The 26,326-nt window shown below is 38.5% G+C and overlaps 1 protein-coding gene across 1 annotated transcript in view; it reads right to left on the reverse strand.

Annotated features, from left to right (window-relative positions):
• LOC128599559 (mannosyl-oligosaccharide 1,2-alpha-mannosidase IA) overlaps window positions 1-26,326 on the reverse strand; it is a 226,890-nt gene that overhangs the window by 17,673 nt on the left and 182,891 nt on the right. The gene's annotated exons all lie outside the window — the stretch shown is intronic.

Here is a 26,326-nt window from a genome sequence, read left to right on the forward strand (position 1 = left end):
TTTACAAACCACCGCTTTAAAATACCGTTTGTCATTTTAGCACCTTTAATTCGATTTCTAAAGTCCTTTGATTCAGAACTGTAAATAAGAGACAGAGGCAATGTTGAAATATTGAAAACCCTATTATTAAAAGAAAAAAAAAAGCACAAGGGTTCATTCCTTTCTGCTCATACAATTGCACAGCATTAGCAATGCGGACAAAGCTGCACTTCCAGGCCTTTGCACTTAATGACTGCCTGTTACTCTATGCAAATAAAGCTAATTATGTGGGTCATAAACCCTGAGCTGGTATTGCGACATTAACGCTCGGATGAGATTAAGAGCTGTGGCGATGATGTCACATGCAGTTGTTTGATTAAACCCTCACTAACATCCACAGTCTAATCAGATAACAGATCACAAAAAAACAGCGAGGCCTTGAATTAGACTTGTAATAGCATGACAAACTCACAGTATGATAACCGTATAACTCATGGTTTTACATCTATACACTCCATATTTAAATAACGAGTCGATTAGATGATTTTTCATATTTAAAACGGTGTTTATCCGTGAAAATGACTGCCAGAATGAGGTAGAGAGAGAGAGAAACACGAGGTAATGAGTCTGTAAGATTGGAAAAATCGCATGTTACGCTATGAAATAAATCATGAAATAAATACTACTGCTATTTGTGGCCAAAGAAAAAAAGCTTTAGGCTCACTTTTGAAAGTTTCACAGTGATCACATGATTACATTTTGTAGAAAACCTTCCAGAGGGTGTTAGATGTTGCCAGTGGTTTTGTAAAAGCAGCAGTTTGAGATTTACTAGCCTGGAATACAAAAAAAGTGTCTATAATATCCATCAAATAAACCCACAGGTACTTACTAACACACAAACAGGTGTTGTCTAGCATCCCTGTGCTCATTAAGCCACTGAACCATGACGAAGTCCTCGGCAAAGTCAGATTACTAATAAAGCTCTGCCGATTATAGGTAAAGATTAGCAAGCTTCATTTCTGCCACGTTATTCGGAGGCTAGTTTCAGTTAACTACACTCAGTGGACTACCCCCCTACTACACATGTTTTATATCCTAAACACAATGAAGCAGTCAAAACAAAAGGTTGAACTACACATCCACGTCCTTCACAGACCACTTCACACAAATACAGCAAGCTGAGCAGTGATATATGGTACAGAGGAACTCTTGCTTTAAAGAATATTACAGTGAATAAGAATCACTAGAGCCATTTATCATACTGGCATTAGAGTTCAACTACGGTTGCTGACTTTATCCAGAATACCATTGACCGTGGTATGGTTTCTGGTGCCAGATGGGCTGGTTTGAGTATTTGACCTCCTTTGAGTCTCTAGAGTTTACACAGAACGACTCGAAAAACAAAAAAAAACATCCACTTCTTTATAAGAGAGCTCAAAGGAGAATGACCAGCCTGGTTTGAACTGACAGGAAGGCTACACTGACTCAAATAACCACTCTTTACAAGCGTGGTGAGCAGAAAAAGCATCTCAGAATGCTTTTCAACCATGAGGCGGATCGACTACAACAGCAGATGTCCACCTCACGTTCCACTCCAGTCAGAAAAGAAAAGGAATCTGAAGTAAGATTGGGAACAGGTTTACCGAAACTGGACAGTTGAAGATTGGAAAAAGACCAAGCAACGTTTATCAGTTGAGTTTGCCTGATTAGCTTGTAAGCCTGATGTGCTTACAGTACTTTAGCCCCCAATCGATATTCAAGAGATGACCAAGTGACCAAGTGTAGCTGTCAACATGATACTACCGCCACCATGCTTCACTGTGGGAATGGTTTTGTCAGGGTAATGGACGGTGTTGCTTTTCCTGCAGAAGTGGAGTGCTTTGTCCAAAATGTATGTTTGGTTTCATCGGATTAGGGAACATTTTTTCAAATGGGATTTCATGTGGTTTACTTTTGACATTTTTCTATTTGCAAATAATTTTTTAAACGACACAGATCCATCCCACCAACAATGTAATATTGTAGCCTATTTTGTGTATATTCAGGATATATAATAGCAATTAATTTCAGTTCCGTTCCAGTTCAGTTCCAGTTTGTAAGAATATAAAATGTGGAAATGTTGGGGAAGGGGCGGGGGGGGATGGGGGGGGGGGTGAAGATGCTAATAAAAGTAGAGCCAGTTACTCCAGGGGTGCTGTATCATGCCTGACCCTCCGCTCTGACCCCAACTTCCTGGAATGCTGGGGTAACCGAAGAAAAGAATTTAACTGTGCCGTAATGTATACATGACCAGTAAAGACTCATTATTATTATTATCATTAATATGTTTGACAAACGGAATTCAGATTGTCATTGACACTTTAAAACAAAATATGTTCCCTGTCTTTATCCAGAATCCAGATGTGGCATCTCGAATTGTTTTTTTTCCCCCCTAAATAGCATGAACGCTTGAAGTGTTTTAGCACCTAGAAATGATGAGAAACAGCAAGAAAATGATAAACATGTAATTATCATTTTGAATTGCTTTGACAAATTTAGGTCTTTTTGTGATGCCAGCATGTCTTTGATCTAACATACATCTTTGTGTATGTTTTTCTCGATGTAAGATGTTTCCAGTGAAGTAAGTAGAGCCAGTTAGCATCTTGGAATCAATACTTAGTTTGTTTTAGCTTACAGCCAACATATGTTGCCTGTCTTTACCTAGAATTAAGAGTGGCAGCTAGTGTTGGTAATTATTTTGATCTAATTAGCAGGAAACCTGCTATGATGTAGCATCCAGAAAATTAAAAAGAAAAAAAAAATTGTCAGATGCGGACAGCTGACGCATCTCCGTCACGGTGGAGAAGAATACAAAACGTTTGAGTGTTTCTTGACTTCCTGAGAAGTCACACGTCTCTGTCTTTAGCTGTGCTTGAGTGACTGCTTCGACGTAAAGAAATCTTTTTATATGATGCTGTATATTGTATCTACAGTATCATGTCCCAATAGTTGTGTATCTGTCAATCTTTTAAGATGCTAACAGTGAACTCAGTAGAACCTATTAGCATCTTAGCATGATAGCTGAGAGTGATTCAGCATAAAGTCAATTATTCATGTTTTTATAGCCAGAATCCTGTGCTTGAGTGGCAGCCTTGACCTGATTTTGGTTGTGAGCTGTGGCTTGATATCATTCTAGCAGTTTGCCTCTTTCATGTTTTAACACTTATTAGCATATTTGTTTATAAGATTCTAATGTGACTAACAATGACTTCTGCTGCATTGACCTAGAATTCTGTGCAACAAAAAACATTTAAAAAAAAAAAAAAAAAGAATACCACCACCAGTAATGTGTCGGTCATCATTTTTGCTCTAATTAGCATGAAATCCTGATGTGTTTACAGTTGTATTTATCACACAGGAACCCAAGAACGATAATTTCTGAAAAAAAAAATATAAACATGTCTTCTTCTGATGCTGGAAATTTGCGTCAGAAGGTTTTCAACAAAATTCTGTGCACTGCTTTGACCTAATTAGCATGTGAGCTTGATGTGTTTATATACAGTATGCATATAGTTTTTTGCATCCAACTTATTAAAAAAAAAAAAAACAAAGCCGAACATTAAACTGCCAAAGGTAGCTTTCGGTTTCTTTTATTTTTCTACCCAAAATCCTTTACATAAATATAACATTTGACCTAATTATCATCAGTTTGGCCTGATTAGTATGAAACCTAGATGTGTTTAGTTCTTTTATCTTTTTATCATTCAGAAATTAGAAAGTAGGTGTAATGATTTATATGAAATGAAGCAAGACTTCAACGTAGAGGCTGATAAACCTTCTCCACTTAGATGTTTCACTGTGATGTAGCACGCTAAACAGCGAGCGTGTCAGAAGTTAGTGCACATGCTACAACGGGAGGCCACGTTGAGAGCACTCACAGTGGATTGATCCGCCGTGACACAATGCAGCTCTCACAATTCACTTTCAATTTGGATTCTTCCGATGACGCACAACCTCGGAACCCCCCCCCTCGCCCCCCCCCCCACCCCGCCCAGCAGATTTTCGTTTTCTGCACTCTACAAGAAGTAGAGTGACTCACAAAAAAGTAATAAAGCTTAAATGAACACCTACAGTGTAGACAGCTTGAATGACATATTTGTAATTTGAATATTTTCGTTCCAAAGTCTTTGGAATACTGAACAACAGAGAGATCTATGTACAATACAGCGATAGAGACACCCAATCTGGGTGATTGGAGGAAACTAAAATCATACTTACAATGAAGTGGCAATAAATGTAACTAAAATGGAGGAACATATTTTTTATTTTTGGTAGTGAATAAGCCTTACGCCTAATTATTATGAAACTAAGAGAGATGTTTATTTTGAATTTTGGAAGGAGTCTCCAGTGTAACAGTCAGAGATAAAACTGTAAATTTAAGTTTTCCAACATGGGAGGACTTCGAGCTTTCGTGTTTTCTTGGTAACATGACTTTTCGTCTAGCCTGACGTCAAGATAGAGATAAAAGAACGGCTGGTGGGAGACCAAGTGTTTATAGCTGCGATAATATAAGTGATAACTTGTTTTGCGGATGTTCCACAATATTAAACATAACTACAAACTGATAAAAAGTATGATATATGATGTTCTTTAATTTTTTTTTTTTAAATTAAACTGCGCATATTCAAGATGGCTGCCACATGCATCCGGCAAGCTTTTGGCACATCGCTTGTGCACGTTCTCAGACATTAATGTGAAACATCTTTGTGGTGCAATGCCAACATAAATAATGGAAGCAGTATAGCACCATGGGATTCTGTGTATGCAACTGACTAAACAAAGTATCGACATGTCTCAAATCGCATATTTATGTACTACCCTAGATCCTAATTGAGTACTATCAATAAACGGTTTTCCTACTACTGTTAGTGTTTGAATTTCCTCTTAAACGTAGCAAAAGGTCTGTTTTGATTACCAGTCTTGTGGATTTTTCTAGGCTAGTAAAAAAAAAAAAATTGATGTACAGTGTTGGCTTTAGATTTAAGATGCAGACCATGACAGCAATCACAACAACAGCAAAACATTTTAAAGAGAAACAGAGCTCGTCAGTTTCAGGATGGACTGAGATGTTTTGGTTCTTACGTGCTATCTAGTGGACACTGCTTTTAAATCTCCAGAGTTACATAGTGTAGCATCAGCGTGCATGCATGGGGAAAGTGAAGTACATTTGCACCTTAAAACACTTCAGGATGTATAGTTATAGGACAATAATCAACTGATATTCACAGTAACTTGGGCCACATCACCCCATCCCATTGTTGATTACTTTCATATAACCGTGTTTAATTTTATTCCTCACTTGTTGAATATAATCATTCAAGTTTTGAATCATACAAAAGTTTTTAGTATCACGTTCCCATAAGGTCAGTGACTCTCTACTTCTAGTTTTTGACATGGATGACACATTTTTTTGATGTTATGATGCCACAAGAAAGTCTTGACACGTTCTCCAAAGGGCCTAAACATTAATAATTTCTATCGAAATTCCATCTTTCTCTTCCTGACAGGTCCACCAGTTGAAAGGAACTCACCTGGTCCTTATCTGGATCTCGGTGCTTTAACACGAGGTGGCAGCTAGTCTTACATGGCCCGGGGGGGAAAAAAAAGGCTCCAGTGAGCTGTCAGCTTCAACAATTCAACCTTGGTGTTTTTATACATCTAGGGAGGAATGATCTTGTCATGGTGACCCTTACTTCAAACTATGTCAGATCATGAGTGCTGAGTCATCTTAGTGTGACACAGCTGGGAGTCTGAACAGTGTAACGTTTATTGGTAAAGATTTGGTTTAAGGTTGAGGATAAATAAACAGCTCACACATGTACGTGAGTGGTGGTGTTACTGTATGTACAACAACCAGTGAATGAGAAAGAAGAGATTTGGGAAGAATTTTATGTTGAATTCATTCTCAAAAATGTTGATATCTGGCAACACTTTTACTTTTTTTTTTAAAAAAAACCTGCCAAATTTTTTTTTTTTTTTTTTTTTTTTTTTTTTTGCTTCGGAGCACCGTATTATAAGAGTGGACTTCTATGGTACAAGTTAACACTGTCTTCCAGTTTCCTCCATGTACTCTAGTTTCCTCCGCCAGTCCAAAGACATGTGATGAGATTTAGAAAGTGATTACAAACCGTGTTTGCTCTCCTGTCCTGTCGGCAAAGATGCATACAAACAGCCGCAGCACATATCGGCTGTGTGGAAATATTTCACAGCTTTATTTAAGACATTAGAAAAGCAATTTGTAAAAGCACTGACTTTACCTATCATAAGCGTTTATATTTATTTATTTATTTATTTATCTTGTAATTTACCTTACCATGTTTTTTTCCCCTTATTTAGAACATGTCCAAGAATTAGAAGCTGTAATTTCCCTTCCCTTGATAGCTACATCAGCCTCAATGCCTTAGTGCTAAAAAATGAACAAGACAACCAAACAAATCTCAGCTGATCAACTACATGTAAGCGAGGGAGAGGAGGGAAAAATCCGTGCTGAAAAAGCAAGAGAAAAATTGCCAGTTACAGTGAACGCCACAAAAGCGCGGCTTAAAAAAAGCGAGAGAAGCCATAATTACATGAAGCCTAATTTTCTTCGCCTCTGTGTTGTTTCTGTTCAAAGCCTCAGTCTTTATTAGCAGCTGATCCGTTTACAATCGACTTCACATCGCTTAGCCCTTGTAGTAGTGCTGCTGTATATATTGCTTTTTAAACAGCAACACAAAGAGGTTAAATTACACACTGCAATATCTCTAAGGCCCCTTTTACACATGAAGCTCAGCATTACGCACATACAATGTTCACATCCTTGCATTTGCACCTGCTATTAAAAGCATATGCGCCTGGCCTCTTTGTGAGTGGATGCCGGTTTTCACTCGCAGGCGGCAATTACTGTAAAAGAGCAAAGTGCATACAGTATGCATTAAGTACCAGACAGAGGCGTAAATCACTGAGGTAGCATTCACTGTAAAAAAAAAAAAAAAAAGTTAAAAAACAGAAAACAAAAAATAGCAGTCATCAGAAAGCTTGTGGAAAACGATAGTGGTTTGGGATTATAAAGGTACAGGTCTATAGATATTAGTAGCTAAGAAAGACAGCATTATAATTGTAGCTTCCTAGTAGCCTGAAAGCTAAGGAACATTTTTTTTTCAGGTGGGACGTGAAATACTGTGAATCAACAATCAGCTGAAAAGAAATGAACAAATTCACTCGAGTTAAATGAAGAATATTTTAAGTGTGTTAAATAAAATGTATTCATGTATGTTGGACTTAGCTAATTAGACTTCGCATTCGACCAGAATTTTGGCCACAAAGATTTTGACTGAAAAAACAAAAACAAAACTGAGGTGTACAATGAAGTATCAAATCTTTTGAAACACTTTACACAATGTTAATGGTAATGATAACTGGACGAAGATTAAAATCGTCATAACAAGCCAATCAAAAGAACTCCAGGGGACGGATTCACAAGAATCTTCTTAATAAAGAAGTTAAGAAAGTTCTTGCAAACTAAGAAGTTCGTAAGAATGTTCCTAAGGGCAGTTCTTGAAAAATTCTTGAGAAGTTCTTAAATAAAAAAAGAACATGGCAGTAGTGTAATAGCTACAGCAAATTCAATACTGTCAAATTTTTATTATCCTTTTTTTGTTTTTTTTTTGTTTGTTTGTTTGTTTTTTTTTAAAGTACTCGATCATTTATTCAAATGTAAAAAATGTGTTCATTTAACAACATTACCCGTCATAGGAGAATTTTTACTTGCTGGAATTTGGAAACCAATAAGCCAAGAATTATAAGTAAAATTTTGTAGTAGTTATTTATTTATTATTATACGTTATAAGTTCTAGAATTTCGTCATGTTTAATATTTCAAAAACCCAATAAATTCATTAAAAAAAAATCTTACTCTTTGGAAATCTATGACAAGTTGGCAGTTATCCTAACTTTCAGAAGTTATTTAGGATGATTTTTTAAGAACAATCTTTTTAAGAAATTGAAATTTTCTTATGTTTTGCCTTAGGAACAATTTTAAGAAGAAAAAAAAAAAAGAACATTCTTAAGTTGAATTTTTGGAAATAAAAAATATTCGTAATCTTAAGTTAGAAAATAAGAACAACATGGCAGTTAAGAAAAATGTTATTCTTAAGACTGTTTCGTGAATGTTTCCGGCCCCGGGTCTCCATCATCAGAACAAGACAGCAAACCTGTTTTATTCCATACTAAAATGTCAAATTTCATAATGAAATCCCGATGATATAGTTACACACCAGAGTAGGAACAGCTTTCAGTTTCCCAGACCTGATTTCACTGGAGTATCGCAGCTTAATGATACTTGTGCGTGTTTGGAATCTGGCATTAGCTTCGCCTTTGACTCAAAGCTGTAAAGACGAGCAGCAAGTAAACAAGACATCACTGTCTTTTTTGGATGGAAACACTTCTATATAAAAAAGTGTGATAGCACTTGGGTTGAGATGTGTTAATCTTTAACACTGATGCGTTTCCCGTTGTGTCGTGCTGCAGCTCTCCTGCTGCTGTGTGTGAAAAAGACAGTTTTGTGCTTTGTAGGGGAAACATGATGCACCAATCTCAGATTTTTTTCCCTCACCATGATGCAATTACACAGACTCTTTCTGTCTTACTTTGTTACTTTGTCTTATCTTTGCTAATTATCACAGAGGCAAGACAATGCATGTGCAGTAAAATGACCAACTCTTTCTGATGGCAGTATGATTTTTTTTTTTTTTTTTTCCTGGGACATGGGATGAGAGGTTGTTGTTTTTTTTTTTCTGGAAGTAGGTGGAGCTTTACTATGTACCGAGCTGGCACTTCAGGAACATCATACCAGTAATATAATACATTAAACCCCTTCAGAGGATTCAGAATGCAGCAGCATGCCTTGTTTTCAAAGAACCCCAAAAGGACACATGTCACACCCCTCTCCATCTCACTCCACTGACTTCCTGTACAAGACCTTGTCTGTACAAGACCTTGTCTCTCTATTGACACCATGATTATCATTCCACAGCTATGCTATCATTACCAGCCAATTAAAAACTTCCCCTGGCTAAGTCATTATCAAAAGCTAATCGAAAAAATCCCACAGCTATGCTCATTAAGAGCTAGTAAAATGTACTCCATTGGTACTCGATCACCAGCCACTCAAAAGCACGCAATGTCTCCGTCTATAGTATTCTGGAAAAATAGCCAAAGAGATGCACGAATGGTTTATTTGACGTATAAAAATCAGGCATTTAAGCAAGAAAGTCTAGCTTCCAGTTTATTAGACAACCAACAAAGCATGGAAGATCAAGTTCCCTGAGGCCAGAAAGAGTCTGACAAAGCCAATTATGAAACATGGACCATGTTGCAATCAGCATGCATGGCTCCTGTAGCAGCAAGGTGATTTTCATACTGATGGTTTCATCAGAGGCCAAGCAGTGACCATTTATGCACAAAAGACCGGCTTAAATCTTATTAAAACTATATATAAAAAATATATAAAATCTTACAAGTTTAAAATTAAGCTTTAATAACTTCTCTGGCTTCAACTTGAAGCCTTTTGAATGGTGTGAAACATTGGCTTACGTACTGTAAGACAAGAGTCGGGAAAACAGTAACTATGATCTGGGGTCTTACAGAGAGCAGGACATTTCTATTAGTGGCCTCATTAGGGATGGGCGCTGATTAATGTACAGTATCCACCTTTTCACACAAGCTTTTGAAAATTAGTCATTACCCGGCAAAACAACAATAATTAACATTAATATTAATATAGGGCAGTAACAACAGGCTGCAAATATAACAGGGGAGCTTGTAGTCCTGCAGAAACATGCACAGGCATGAATTCAGTATGCAAATAAAATCATTGACTTCCTGTTTGTCACAAAAGTGCATAGTCAGGTATCTTTAACAAGAGTGTTGGATATAACGCTGTATCAATCACTACTGCATATGAAATCACTACTCCGAGCCAATCCTGCTCACATCACTAAGAAAGTAAGAGAAAGACTTCAATGTAGGAGAAGAAAAGAGGGGGTGGGGTTGGGGGACAACACAAAACAACACAAGACACAAGACTCCCAACACAAAACAATTCCCACGACCCAACACTAAATTCTCCAAAATACAACCACTCATCAACAGTGCACTCCCAACACACCACTATTCTCTCCAGCCTGCACTGCCTAACACACAACCATTCCCAAAACCCAACACTACAGTACAGTCACAACAAACCGCCATTCTCAATGCCTGCAATGCATTCCAAACATGCAACAATTCTCACCACTCAACACTACACTCCCAACACACCATTATTCTCACCAATACTGCATTCCAAACACACAATCATTCTGACCAACACTATAATCCCAACAAACCACCATTCTCACCAACATTGTAATCCAAACACACAACCATTCTCACCAACACTATAATCCAAACAAACCACCATTCTCACCAACACTGCATTCCAAACACACAACCATTCTCCCCAACAATGCATTCCAAACACACAACCATTCTCACCAACTGCATTCCAAACACACAACCATATTCACCAACACTGCATTCCAAACACACAACCATTCTCACCAACACTGCATTCCAAACACACAACCATATTCACCATCACTGCATTCCAAACACACAACCATATTCACCATCACTGCATTCCAAACACACAACCATATTCACCATCACTGCATTCCAAACACACAACCATTCTCAGCAATACTATAATCCCAACAAACCACCATTCTCACCAACACTGCATTCCAAACACACAACCATATTCACCATCACTGCATTCCAAACACACAACCATTCTCAGCAATACTATAATCCCAACAAACCACCATTCTCACCAACACTGCATTCCAAACACACAACCATTCTCCCCAACAATGCATTCCAAACACACAACCATTCTCACCAACTGCATTCCAAACACACAACCATATTCACCAACACTGCATTCCAAACACACAACCATTCTCACCAACACTGCATTCCAAACACACAACCATATTCACCATCACTGCATTCCAAACACACAACCATTCTCAGCAATACTATAATCCCAACAAACCACCATTCTCACCAACACTGCATTCCAAACACATAACCATTCTCACCAACACTATAATCCCAAAAAACACCAATCTCACCAACACTGTAATCCAAACACACAACCATTCCCACCAACACTGCATTACAAAGACGCAATTCTCACCACCCAACACTACATTCTTAGCACACAGCCATTCTCACCACCCAACACTACATTCCCAACACACAACCATTCTCACCAACACCACATTCCCAACACACCAGCTTCTCACTACTGAACACTACATTCCCAACACACCACCGTTCTCACCAACACTACATTCCCAACACACAACCATATTCACCAACACCACATTCCCAACACACCAACTTCTCACTTCTGAACACTACATTTCTAGCACACATCCATTCTCACCAACACTACATTCCCAACACACCACTATTCTCAACAACACATTACATTACATTACCAACATATCATCGTTCTTTCCAACACTGCATTCCCAAAACACAAAATATTAACTGGAAAAGCCAGACAAAGAATAGAACTAAGCAGTTCAGAGATTAATGCCTTTACTCACGGGCCCTACAGTGTCTTTTTGGCAGTTCTACAATTTGACATACTTTTAGTAGTTTGTGAGTTTATATGTGATTCAGTCCAGACCTTGATAAAAATTTTTTTTAAAAAGCACACACTTTTGTCCAGCTCTTGACAATCTATCATGAAAAATCTCCAACTTGATGTTTGGCTGGCTAGAAAATCTAGCCCATTAGGTCTGACAAAATACTTACAGCCCAAAGGAATAAAATATTGATAAGTAGGGACCCCGACTCACAGAGATGGCTTTGCACACTAAGTCTGAGAATACCCAGGGGTACAGGTGATCAAAAATAAACCAGGGAAATATGGAAAAAGCATGGAATTGTGCAACAAACCTATGCTAAAAAGACAGAGACACAATACATGTCGAATCATAAGCAGAATGAATGAGAGGGAGAACGTCTCGGGATGCGGCTCTGAGGAACACTTCATAGGAATGAATAAGAGCAGCTTTAATGAAATTCCTGGGTGCTTCAGGTTGCTCAATTTGGCACACTGCAGCACTTTATTGAAGCTCCATCAGATTTGACTTTAACACTGTTAACACGGTCACTGGAGAGAGTACTTGCAGTTCTTGCAGAACTGCTGATGTTCACACTGCTGATTCCAAATAATATATACACGTGTAGCATGTTATGTGTATTTCTATAGGAACAACTCATTCACAGGAACTTGTATGCCAAATTACATAATATAAGCCTAATAATAAACAGATTTTTAAAAATGTGAGGAAAATCATACAGTATAATTGTTAATAATTATTAGTGAAGTTTTCTGTAAGGAGACGTTTAATTAACATTTATGCAAGGAGCCTACAGTGTCAGAGATTTGTAACAATCAGTAGGTTTTCCACCATGGGAACGTCTTCAGGACTTATTTTTTAAAAAAGCCTGGAGAGGGTATGACTTTATATGTAGCTACTATTACATAAGTAATAACAGTAACTAGTCTCACAGATGTTCCACAGCATTAAATGTATTTCTAAATAGTTCAAAGTGTGACTAGTCCTTTATTAATACAGTAAAAAAAAAAAAACATTTCTAGGCAAATCGCTGCAGTATAAGAGGAATAAAACAGTTCATTATGTTCCGTATATAGGAAAATAATCTGTACATCCAATAATCATGAATTATTTCCCAATAACAAGAGTGTTTTATTCCTTATATAACCAACAATATTTAATATTCCCTCATAAAGAAACAACTCTATGTATGTATGTATATCCAATTGCCTCTGGTTTCTCATTGTTAGTATAATTTTCTTTGGATCAAAAAATGATTAGAGCCTGAAAAATCTGCTCCTGCAAACTGAGGACCTCGCTAAACTCTGGAAAATAGGGTTCAGAAAACCATCTGATCATCATTTAATTCCTATATAAAAACGCCAAAACCAGGCTAGGGTTAAGAACAGTAATTAACCCAAACACAAAGAAAGTGCCTAAATTCTTTTCTTTCTTTTTTTTGAGGAATAAAGGGACAGACAGCTGAACTGATGTCTGAGATAAGCTTCTAACGTCCTTGAATTTTCACTCTGAACTGAATGAGAAGAAAGTAACGGTTTAATTATAATTATAAACTAAATTATACCATTCGTATTATAAGTATACAGAAGAGACAACCACACATACAAGGGAATAAATTGCACTATTATAACATAATGATGACTTTTTGACATCATAAATCACACGATTTGTCCTTAAGAATGTTCTGAAGTTACTCAAAAGTTTATTATTTTCTAATAAAACCGTGTCCTGAGAGTTTTATTCCTTTTAAACAACTGCGATTTGCCAGTTTGACACAAGAATGTACGTCTAATTAGTTTATAGTTACATGCAAGGTTGTCGAACGTCTGCGGACCAGGTTAGTTCCTGCTAACACTTATGTTAGAGAAGTTATAAATTCTTTTATCTCGTTCTTGAAGTGAATAATACGCGTTACAGAGAAACCGGAAAGGCCTCTCTCTGGAAGATTTTACCATGATTTTACCATGATCCTTAAATGCTTGGTTAAATCTAACAGAAATGTGATTTGTACTGCCTGTCTACCTCTTATTAACACTACTAGTGTACACAAAGCAGCCATCAGGGATTTGGGGCTCTTACTGTTTACAGTACAGCTATATCAATACAAAAAAGATTAGTTATATTAGAGATGTTAAAATAACATTTATGACATTTATATTGTTGTATAATCTAAAGATGGCATCCAGAACAGTGATAAGTCGTGAACAAGAAGCCTTAAATGTCTGCAGTCATTATGGCAGACGTGATAATTCCAGTGTGAAGTGGCATTTATGAGTAAGAAGCCCAAATTTGACCTTGGATTGCTTTCTGTAATTCTCTGGAGCTCAGCTGGTAGCCTGTTCTCATTCAGCTTTTATATTCACTTACGGTAAATTCGCTTATATTCAGAGCACCGAGTCGTTGAAGGTCCAGGCTTTTCTGTTATTAAGAAGCGGCAGATTTTCCCTGAATATATACAGTATACAATACATTACAGCAGCCTCAAAATGGAGCTCGAAACCAAAGATTTCCCTATGCAAGGCTCAGCCGTGTTACATTATATTACTGTTTTAATTCATTTCCAGTTTTATTGTTTCAGTGAAAGCCCAGCATTCTCAGCAAGGACAGGAACGATGAGGTGTTAGTTATGTAACAGCATGAAAGGCGAGGATGAAAATAAGATTTTGCGTTTTTGATTTGTATTCCTGTTTGTTTTTATGTTCTCTCTTGACATTCTGTTACTGTTCAAGTTTAATATCAATGCTAAAGAACACAAGCACCAAGAACAGTTCAGGTATAAAAATCCAGATGTGCTCTTGATCGTAAACAAATATCAAGGAGAGATTCGGTTGGTGACTAGCCAATGATAACAACTCGAATGTCTGGAATTCTTGCAACAACATGCCTTAAAAACTGACTTAAAAAAAAAAAGAATAACGTGCAAACTCAGAAATATACCCGTCAAATATCTGTTCATTTGCTATAAGCAACAACTTCTATGGACGTTTTTTTTTTTTTCTTGGGTAGCCTGGTTTCATTCAGCTTCCATATTCACTTACTGCAAATTTGCTTATATTCAGAATACTGAGCCAGTGAATGCCCAGGCCTTTCTGTTGAAAAGATGAGGCAGATTACATTACTACATTAGACAGATATCTAGCCACATTTTCTCATCTATCTAACCCTCAGACCTTTTCAATATTTGACGAGCTTTTGATTCATTGGTATTGAAGCATTCATACCTCCAATGACTCTGGCATTTGGCGATTCCATACTACTGTATTTTTAATCCCATCTCAACTTCTGAAGAAACAGACCATTTCCATTTCTTTATCCGAAATAGGTTATAGGAGGACATTGGATAAGTTAAGGAGGATCCAGTATCCTTGATACAAGAGCTCCAGACAAACAACAAAAGAAATACCTGCAGAAGAACTTGTCCAAACAACTCAATAATTACTCAATAACAGATGTGAAAGTTTAAAGATAATTAAAGCAATTATTCTATCAAATATACACAGGGGTTTGGGGCATTTTGTTGCAGCATGTCTATGTAAGGAAGAGGTTGCTGTGAAAGTCGCCATTTTGATGTTGATATACAATGCCCTCCACTAATATTGGCACCCTTGGTAAATATGAACAAAGAAGTATTTGCAGTTGTTTGCTATCCATGAGAGCAGAATAATTTTGAGAATCTTTTTAACAAAAGACCAAAAGGTTAAACAATAAAGACAATTTTTCACAGCCTTCTTTGCTTTTATACCAAGGATTAATGCAGTATATGCGCCATAAAACACCACCTGGGATTCGGCTGCAAAAAAATATTACTGGAAAAACATTTTTGTCTTTACAAATTTATTAGAGTAAAAAGCCCATAATCTCAACAGCTTGCGAGCTTTATTTCAGCCTGTAGCAGGAATGCAGCAGCACATGATGAACTCCCACTGGCTATAAAAAAACTTTGTGAACGTTCTAACCGTCAGTTTAGAACTATCTAGTGGATTGATACAGACATTCGCAGGTAATATGGACTCACAGGCCCGGATTTACTAGGATCGCAAAAAAACGTGCTAATTTGTGTATGCAGTGTGATAATTTGTATGTGAGCGTGTTACGCAATGATTCTAAACTTGAACTTAAGCCCATTTTTCTTGCATGATACCAAGGGTGCAGGGCGCACGGTGGCTTAGTCGTTAGTCTCACACCTCCAGGGTCGGGGGTTCGATTCCCACCATGGCCCTGTGTGTGCAGAGTTTGCATGTTCTCCCTGCGCTGCGGGGGTTTCGTCCCCCAGTCCAAAGACATGCATGGTAGGCTGATTGGCATGTCCAAAGTGTCTGTAGTGTATGAAGGGGTGTGTGAATGTGTGTGTGATTGTGCCCTGCGATGGATTGGCACTCTGTCCAGGGTGTACCCTGCCTTGTGCCCGATGCTTCCTGGGATAGGCTCCAGGTTTCCCGTGACCCTGAAAAGGATAAAGCGGTATAAAAGATGGATGGATGGATGGATACCAAGGGTGCCGATATTAGTTATGTTTGTATTACAAGATACTATTAGATATTATTAATGTTTGTGAGGGTGAAATCTCTTATGATAAGCTTTGTTTGGTAAAGCATTTAAGAAGTTCACTCCTGACAGCTACACAGTGTTTTGCTTCTTCTCCACAGAGCCACTCTGCAATGGTTTGAGCTTCATTATATCCAGGAAATCGATGAAGCAACAGGAAAACCTTTGCAGCCTCGGTCACTGGCTGTGTACTAATAAGTGGACGCGTAGGCCGAGGTTAAAGGTCAAGCAGAAGAAGCGTGAACAACAGTGTGCACTTAGTGGGGCAAGTGAGCACCATACTGCAATAAATAATGGTTGTGTGTCTATCATTGTGAAGCTGCACAGCCGGGGACAATGAACCACTTTTGTCCAGCTACATTGTCCAGTTTACTGAGGATCGAATAAGACATGGTAGTAGCCAAGAAGTTCACATTTTCTACTGTAGAATTTGTACATAATACTGTAAATACTGATCCATTTGAATGATCTAGTAGCATGTATCAAACTTAGTTATTTATGTACTTTTCCTGCTTCAAAAGAAGCCCCTTACTATATCTGCAGACCAAATCGAACCCTGTTAACGTGAAATTCATAGGATATACATAGGATTCATAGTTCATTCTACTGCCGAGTAGAACATTCTCAAATATTCTGTGCTTAACATTAAAAAAAAAGAAAAAACTAACCAAAATAAAATCATTCTATGATGCCCATGTTCCTAATTCATTATAACCTATAATTCTTTGTAAGTTGGTAATAATTCCTTGCAAACATTTTTAAATAAATTCTAATAATGCCTCATAAAGACATAATGCTATTCTATAGGTCATTCCTTTGTAACTTATTATTACAATTGCTTTATAATTATTCACAGGTTATTATTAATTATAAAGGCTGCGCAATAGAGTACATAGCATTATAATAAATAGTGGCACTACAAAGTGATTGTTCTTTATCAAGGAATTGTTAGAGGACATTATTACACCTGTATGTACAATTACTAGAGATTATGAAAATGCTTACCAAGAGTCTTTACCAATTTACAAAGCATTATAATCACAGTTATAATGATGTATGGATCTTGGCTTCATAGAAAGCGCAATCCAAATGTCAAATGACTTCTGACTCTGACTGGCTTCTTGATGCATGGAGAGCGAGGTCTAAAATCTGGCATAATTCATTTAAAAAAAATAGATCCCGGTGCAAAGAAATTCTTAACGTAGTAGCTGCAAAGTCAGGAAGTACACCAAATCTGCTTAAATATTTGATTAAACATGGGATTACTGTAATCTCCACTGACAACATTTTTTGCCTGCACAAAGAACACCACCGCTCTGATGCCACCATCACAAGCCACCACAAACAAACACGGAAACAAATGTTTTCATTGCGCTAAGCTTTCTACTAATACATTTACCAAGCATTTATTGCTATCAGGTTTCATTAAGAACCATAAACATACATGCTATTCTCTATTTATTCTCCATAGGTTTTATGAGAAATGAGACCTCTTTACTCTGACATTTTGTTGTATGTAGAAACTCTGACAGGACTATGGCTGGTTCTTCTTAAAGTGCACCTATTACGGTTTTTCAGATATTGCCTTTCATGTAGTGTTTTATAGAGCTGTTTGTGAATGTAAAAAGTCTGCAAAGTTTCAAAAATCCAAGCGCACGACAAACGGAGTTATTGACTCCCAAAAGAAAGAATCGATTCTGAACAGCTGAATCGAGTCGTTAGTCATTCCAGACCTACGTAGGTTTGTAACAAAAAGCCCCGCCTCTGGTCTTCATCGGCTGTTCGCTGACAGACGGAGCTGAACGTCGTTACGTAGTGGGCGCATCCTTTTTGAAACACGCTGACAGCGGTAGACCAATCACAACAGACTGGGACATCTGACCAATCAGAGCAGAGTATGATTTCTGAAAGGCGGAGTTTAGAATGAATCATTCAGAACGGATCATTTAACGACTCGTTTGTGACGCTGGGGGAGAAAAGGTAATGCTGCAGTTTAAATTATGGGCACGTTAAAGTGTTTTTTGACCTCGGATGCGTGTAAATTTATTGTACGAGACCCCTCAAACAAAATTAGGAACATTTCAATACCATAATAGGTGTGCTTTAAGACCATGGCACCTCTAGAGTTGGGAGTTTGAATCCCGCCTCTGCCCTGGGTGCGTGGAAATTGCATGTTCTCCCTGTGCTTTGGGGGTTTCCTCTGGTTTTCTCCCCCAGTAGGCTGTAGGCTGATTGGCATTTCCAAATTGTCCGTAGTGTGTGAATGCATGCACGATTGTGCCCTACGATGGTTTGGCACCCCGTCCAGGTCGTCCCCCACCCTTATACTGAGTTTCCTGTGATAGGCTCCAGGCTTCCCTGTGACCCTGCATAGGATAAGTGGTATGGATGCTTGTGGTTGAGCATCAGCTGTGGTCGAACCAGTAGGTACTGTGTGCATACTTATGTATATGAAGCAACAAATAGTTTGGAACGTGACTGGTTTCTTTTTTTTTGTATTTAATTTGATGAGAACATGCACTGAAAAGCATGGTGAAAATAAAAGACAAAACAGAAAGCTCTGCAAATGTATGCGTGCCTCCTGAGTCCTTCTTTATAAAACGCACATGCATTGTTCTAGAGTGGTGCCGAAACCCAGACAGATGACCTAGACACCGCGAAAATAAAGAGAAAGAAACCAATCACAGGCCAAACTGTTCGCAGCTTCAACACATCCGAGTTCATGTTTCATATGTGCTGTGAGCAGACTCTGCCAGATCTGTTTCTCTGGCTCATGGTTCATACTGGGAGGAAAAAAAACACATAAATACACTAAGCTACCAGTAATAACAAACCGATGAGAACAACCATGCATTAACTGCTGGTTCAGCATTCCAGCTGCCTCAGTCGACGTTCGACCACGCCCCCTCTGCCACAATGTTTATATGAAATATGTGATATGCTTAGCGCTACTGCTGCTGATTTGTTGGCTGGTGCTGAATTTTCATTACCGTCGTTCTGCTTCAAACGCCATTAAGAAAAACTTAATTGTGCATAGCCAAGATGGCTGCTCCCAAAATATTATATTATTCACTTGAGAGAAGAGAAGTGGTGGACATGAGAAAACCTCCGATAAATCAATTATTTAGATAGCAAGCAAAACTTTGTTCTAAAAACATCCGCGAATCATTCCTCTCCTGCTGTTGACCGATGAACGGCCTTTATAGAAGCGTTGACGGGACTCACAAGACAGTATTGCTTCTTCTAGTTATTTCAGCTGTCTGCACATCAGTAATTGGTCCATGGAGAGTGCAGATAATTGTGCATCCCTTCAGAACAGCACCAAAAAAATAAAAGTGGGGGTTAGGGCGGGGGGGGGGGGGTACGGGCTGGTGCAGGAAAGCCTTGATTGCCTTTGTTAAGAAGGGGGAATTAGATTGGGGAGATCAAGACAGTCACATCGATCACGGCCTAGCATTAAGCCAGTGTTGTAGTTATGGCCTCAAGACAGCGTAGGTGATTTTTCATGGATTAAGAACATAGCGGGAGCAGGGTACACAGTGCGTAATCCAATTATTTACACATCTACACATCAAATTAATCACACACCCCTTACGAGTGCATGTCAGTGTGTGACAGCTGAAACAGATAACCTTATAGAAGAAATTCTAATAACGATTAGATGAATAAAGGAAAGAGGGTGCCTCATAGCTCCAGGGTCCCTGGTTCAATCCTGAGCTTAACTGTTTGTGTTGAATTTCCTGTTCTGCACATGTCCACATGTGTTGTGAATTCCCCTTCAGTGTGTCAGGCAGTATTTTTGCGCCGTGTATTAATTATTCATCATGTGCGTTTCTTTATTATGCTACGTACCGTTGTTTCTGTTCTAATCCTGTCTCCACCCGATCCTGTCACTAGTTTGTTACCTGATTGTGTTCACCTGTTCTGTGTTAGTTCCGGTTTGTGCTGTTGTACATTGTGAAGCTTTATCAAGCATTATTGTTGATAAGTGCCAGCCTTATTTATCTGTATATCTACAGTTCCCACTGAAAGTATTGGAACAGCGAGGTCAACTGTATTGTTTTTGCGACACATAGAAGACATTTGGGTTTGAGATCAAAAGATGAATATGAGACAATAGAGCAGAATTTCAACTTTCATTTCATCTGATTTACAGCGCCCTCCACTAATATTGGCACCCTTGGTAAATATGAGCAAAGAAGTCTGGGAAAATTTGTCTTTATTGTTTAACCTTTCAAACTTTTGTTTAAAAAAAACTCAGAAAAAAAAGATCAAAAGGTTAAACAATAAAGACAAAATTTCACAGCGTTCTTTGCTCATATAGACCAAGGGTGCTAATATTAATGGAGGGCACTGTACATCTAGATGTGTTAAACAACTTAAATATGGCACCTTTGGAGGCAGACCACCCCATTTTTTGGTCAGCAAAAGTATAGGAACAGATCGTCTTAAAATAAATGAAAGTAAATAACACTTAATATTTGGTTTCTTATCCCTTTCTTGCATAAAGACAGGACTCACTGACCTCACCAAACTGTTGCATTTTTCTTTTGTGTTGCTTTTCCAGGCTTGTACTGTAGCTTCTTTCAGATGTTGTTATTTTTGGGGGAGTTTCACCCGTCAGTCTCCTCTTCAGGAGCTGAAATGTTTCTGTCATCAACTGCTGCTGTTTTCCTTGGCTGACCTGTTCCATGTCTGCTTGGTAATACACCAGCGGTCTCTTTCTTTTTCAGGACATTCCAAATTGATGTATTGGCTATGCGCATTGCTTGTGCAATGGCTCTGATAGATTTTCTCTCTTTACTCAGCTTCAAAATGGCTTGTTTTTTCCTCCAATGTCAGCTCTCTGGTCATGTTAGTTTATCCTTTTTAAACAACAAACACAGTCTTCACAGGTGAAACCTAGGGCTCAAACCAAGAGTAGACATTCTGAGCTATTAATTCTTTAGACAATCAATTTAACAAGGCATACCTGGTCAGCAAGAAACATGTTCCAATATTTTTGATCACTCGAAAAAATGTGGTGGGTTCAAACAAAAGGTGCCATGCTCCAAGAGGAAATGAAAGCTGAAATTCTGATCTATTTATCTTTGGGAGTGTTTTGGGAGTTCAAAAATTCTTTTGATTCTGAAAAGCCTTATTAAATTTACATACTTGTGTCCTGCCTTGCCACTAAATGTTACGCTGCTTTTCCTCTGAGTTATCTGGTTTCTTCCCATTACCAACACCAAATTGGCCCTTGTTATTTATGTATGCAAGTTCCCTGTGATGGAAAGGACTGGCATCCTCTCCAAGGTCTATTCCAACCTCACATCCAGTGGTCCCGGGTTATGCACCACAACCTCACCTCACCAATTACTCAAGATGAATGAATAAAGAAAACGTTAATTAGCATTATGCAAATTACGGCATGATGATTGGTGACCACTAGCTTTCATTTAGTCTATTAAATTGCCCAGAATTGTACGTACGGCTAGCAATAAATTAAAAAATTATAGTTGTTAATTAGCATTATACACACAGTGGTGGCCCTAATTTGGTTTCCTAGGCAGCAACGTTAAGCTTGAAGCCCTTCGGACAAATTCAGCCCTCGAGTTCGATTTAAGTGGCCCGTAATGTAATTTAATATCATTTTAATTACACAGAAAAAAAAAACTCATTTAAAAAAAATAATAATTTTCACTTCCAGGGGATTTAATAATGGCTCTGGGAAGTAGGCCAGTGTGGGAAATACTGTAATAGTTCATTGTATACACACACACACACACACACACACACACACACCAATATAGTCATCTCTAAGCATTCTAATGTAGTTTAAGTGTACTCGTTTAAGGGATGAATTTGCACACTTACAATTTTTCTGCTCTAAAGCGTAAATGTTCTGAACTAACCTCTTGAAAAACTAAAACCCGAAGTGTACTTCTGATTTATTGCATCTAAAACTTTTAAATGAGATCACTGAAGCTGAACCACTCAAACTGAATGTCTTTATTGAGCTGCTTAAAAACGTAAACAGCACTGCGATGCTCTGTGAGTGTTAAAAGCCCACACTCAGCCATTATGTGATTAGAGAGATAAATAAGTAATAACTAACATTCCGAAGATGAATAAATAATATTTGCTGTAATAAAGACGCAGCTAAGGCTGTTTAATCGAGTTGAAAGTTTTCGTGGTACGTGATCGGAATCTGTTTGCTAGTCAGCCTCGCGCACGTTTTCTTTCCCAAAGACTTTTATGAGTTTAAAAACAAAATCCCAGTCACACACTACTACTTGGAGAACAATAGTAAGAAAATAAGTGAGGAATAACGCACTTGTGGGCGTGTTGTTATAGTAAATTAATCGGCAACGGATTGGTGTGAAGCGCAGTTATTGTTACTACCCTGAAGTTGATTATTTTCCACTAACAGCATGCTGTGAAGTATTTTATTCTTTTTATCTTCGTTATAATTAAAGAACGACACACCGTTCTTTATATCCGTTAATTGTTGTTGAATGTCCTTAAAACAAGCTAGTTAGTAGACTTTCTGCAGAAGAAGACAACTGAAGTGGATGATCACAGCTTTGCATCCAAGTATTAAAAACACCTTATATCTGTAATTATGTTGGTTTGTCCAATTACTTTTGAGCCCGTGAAAATTGAGGGACACTGTAAAAAAAAAAAAAAATGACTGTCCTAAACGGTCAGTGCAATATTTTTGTTAAACCCCTTGAAGCAAAGCTGAAAGTCTACACATCAATCACATCTCGATTGCTTCATGTCCAATCCGTTGTGGTGGTGTACAGACGCAAAACAGGCAAAATTAGGTCACTGTCCAAATACTTATGGACCCGACTGTATTTGTCCTTTGCGCTTTTAGAATAATATATTGTCCACTTAGTTTGTTCCTACACTTATTGTCCAGTTTGTCATATCCGTGCACTTATTAGAACATTAAGTAAATATTCAACAGGCTGTAATTTTCCAAAAATATTGTTTATTTAAAATAAATAAAAATAAAAAGTCTTTAATAATGGTTTGCTTCAAAATGTTTTCACAAGATTTCTTCCAGAGTGCTTCAAGTTTGGCAAAACCTTTATGGAAACCATAGGTATTAATGTTCCTACAACTAAAAACTACCATGTCAGTTGGACTATTGCGTAGAGAATCATTCATTCATCTGCAGTAAGCACTTTATCCTGGTCAGGGTCGCAGTAGGATCTGGGAACAAGCTGCGAATACACCCTGGATGTAATACCAGCCCATTTCCGGGCACCATGCTGTGATTAAAAAGACCTGTGGCGGTCCCATTCTATTAATATATCATGTTAAGGGGTTGGACACAATGTGCACAGATGGGCCGTTGTCAGTAAATGTACACCTGTATGGTAGGTGTTCCAGATAGAAATAGCACCTTAGTGTACCCGTCGCTCTGATGTGTAATCATCCTCCAGATTTATGTGTAGGTACGAGCTCAAAGGATTACCACGGAGTAGTGTGAGTCTCATTATTCACCGGTTATGCAGAACACTGGATATAATAAAGCTCCACTGAGGGGACGGACGAAGAGAGATGAAGTGGAGAAGGATGAAAGAGTGTGTCACCTTACTGAGACAGAGAGTGTGTGTGTGAGAGAGAGAGAGAGAGAGAGAGAGAGAGAGAGAGAGAGACAGATTCATGATAAGGAGAAAGGCGAGATGTACCTAGAGAAGAAAGGAAAACATATGACGAGAGAGAGAAGCAGACGCGTAGAGCAACGAGTGGAAAATTTGAAAGGAGAGAAAGAAGCAGAGAGAGAGAGAGAGAGAGAGAGAGAGAGTACGATTGAAACGGCGGGATGTAGAAAAAGAGAGCGAGAGAAAGAAAGTGACTAAGAATGCAAGGAAGATGAACACGGAGAGAACAAAAGCAAGTATTGCAGTAAAGAGAACCTGAAAGATGTATGAAGAGAAATAAAGCGAAAAAAGATGGAGAGAAAGACAGAAAAAGAAAGAACTCTAAGGAGACAGAAGCAGAGAGAAGATGGACAGAGAAGAATGTGAGTGAATGTAAGAAAGATAACATTCACTAACATAAAGGGAGGAGTATGGAGTATACAAGCAATGGAAAAATAGAAAGTGAGGTAGAAAGGATAGTTGGTTTCCTCCGGCTACTCCGGTTTCCTCCCTTAATCCAAAGATCCCGTTTCCAAATTGTCCATGGTGTGTGAATGTGTGTGCTATTGCGCCCTGCGATGGGTTGGCCCACCGTCCAGGGTGTCCCCTTCCTTGTGAATTGAGCTCCCTGGGATAGGCTTTAGGCTCCCACATGAGCCTGTCTAGGATAAGTGGTATGGAAAATGGATGGATGCAATAATAAAAAGATCATGGTGGCCACAGATTATTCTTAAACCAACTACTGTATAAACCACAGACCTGGCAACCCTGTCATTAACCCTAATGTCCGCTGCTCCTGCTTCACTATAAATGTGCACAGAGAGCATGGGTCAGCATGATTCGTTGCTCAATGGATCTATTTGCGCTTGTTATAGTTCCCATTTTTGACCACTGGGGGCAACAATAACTGGCTGGATCTATATAAGGCAGCCAGACCACGGCTGTGAAACATCTAGAAAGGTGAGCAAATCAATGAACACAGGGTCACAGGGGAGCCTGGAGACTAACCCAGGGAACTCAGAGTATAAGACACCCTGGACGAGGTGCTAACCCATCACAGGGCACAATCGCTCACACACTACGGACAATTTAGAAATGCCAGTCAGCTTACAGCGAATGTCTTTGGACCGGGGGAGGAAACTTCAGTACCCAAAGGAAACCCCCAAAGCAAGTTAGAACATGCCAACTCCGCACACACAGGGTGGAGGCAGGATTCGAACCCCCAACCCCAGAGGTGCGAGACAAAAGTTTTAACCAGTAAGTCACTTTTCCCCCTCAATCAGAACTTCATGAAGATTAACATTTATTGACTGGCTGATATATATTCTAACCTATTTAACAAATGGTAAAAAGGGAGTGAACCTAAAATATTACAGCCAAGTCATGCTCTCCAAAGCGTGACTCCAGTGTCCTCATTTCTTGACACACCTACCAGGGGTTCTACAGAGTGTTACCATAGAAACGCTAACATTAGAAGAAGTACATTAACATGAGCAAACCTGAGATTTGCTGGAACTCTCATCAGAGCTGCTGTTCAAGAAAAAAAATCAACACTGATCGATTCTGACCAATCAGAATAGAGAATTTATCAGCAATGTTGTATAAACTAAAAAAGGATGGGTGCCATGTTTGGGAAGGTAACTGATCATCGTATCAGCCCAGAGTTTGGGTTTGATCCTAGGGCTACAAAGACTCTTTTAACTATTGCCAACTTTGTTACTCTGAGTTAGGAGGCGATTACAACTGAACAGCAGTCATGTAATATAATTAGCCTGCTTTCATTGTTTCTCCACTGGGGCTTTGGCTTTTAAAAGGGCAGCTCTATGAAATTACACATTAATTGTTCCTCTAGGCTTATAACCTCTCTTTGTTGTTGTTATTCTTGTTTACTCACCGGAGTGTCAATGTCTGAAATATTAAATATTCCAACGCGAACATGGGCTGTAAGCCAGCCGAGATTAAAAAAGTCATTTTCAGGACGTGTTTGAGTAGGTGCGTGTGTATATATGAGCATGTCTGAGTGTTTTGTAGCACCGACTCTCGTAATTGAAGTTGGCACTGTCTTTTCTATTGTCTTGGGCTTGCGATCACGACTGTGCACTTGTTTCTCGTCACAGGGTCGCGCTTACATCTCTGTTGGCGCCGTTAATTTAAAAGCTCCGTGTTTATATTGTTCTGGGCGTCACGTCTGAGCTTTGAATAAAAGTGTCTGCCAAACAATCAAAAGTGAATGTGGGTAGTGTACGATTTTGTTTAAAGTGACAAGAAGGGAATTGGGAGTTTAAGTCCTAGGACGGCCAGAGAGACACTGCTGTGCCCTATGGGGTGTGTTGTGTAATGCAATTTCATTGAAGTGGTTTTTCGGGCTTGAATACAAGTATCTCAGACATCTCTACTCAAGAAATATCTGGTAATCGTAAACCTTAAACTACCCACAGGTCATTTT

This window comes from Ictalurus furcatus, chromosome 23, assembly GCF_023375685.1.
Source record: "Ictalurus furcatus strain D&B chromosome 23, Billie_1.0, whole genome shotgun sequence".
Lineage (NCBI taxonomy): Eukaryota > Metazoa > Chordata > Actinopteri > Siluriformes > Ictaluridae > Ictalurus > Ictalurus furcatus.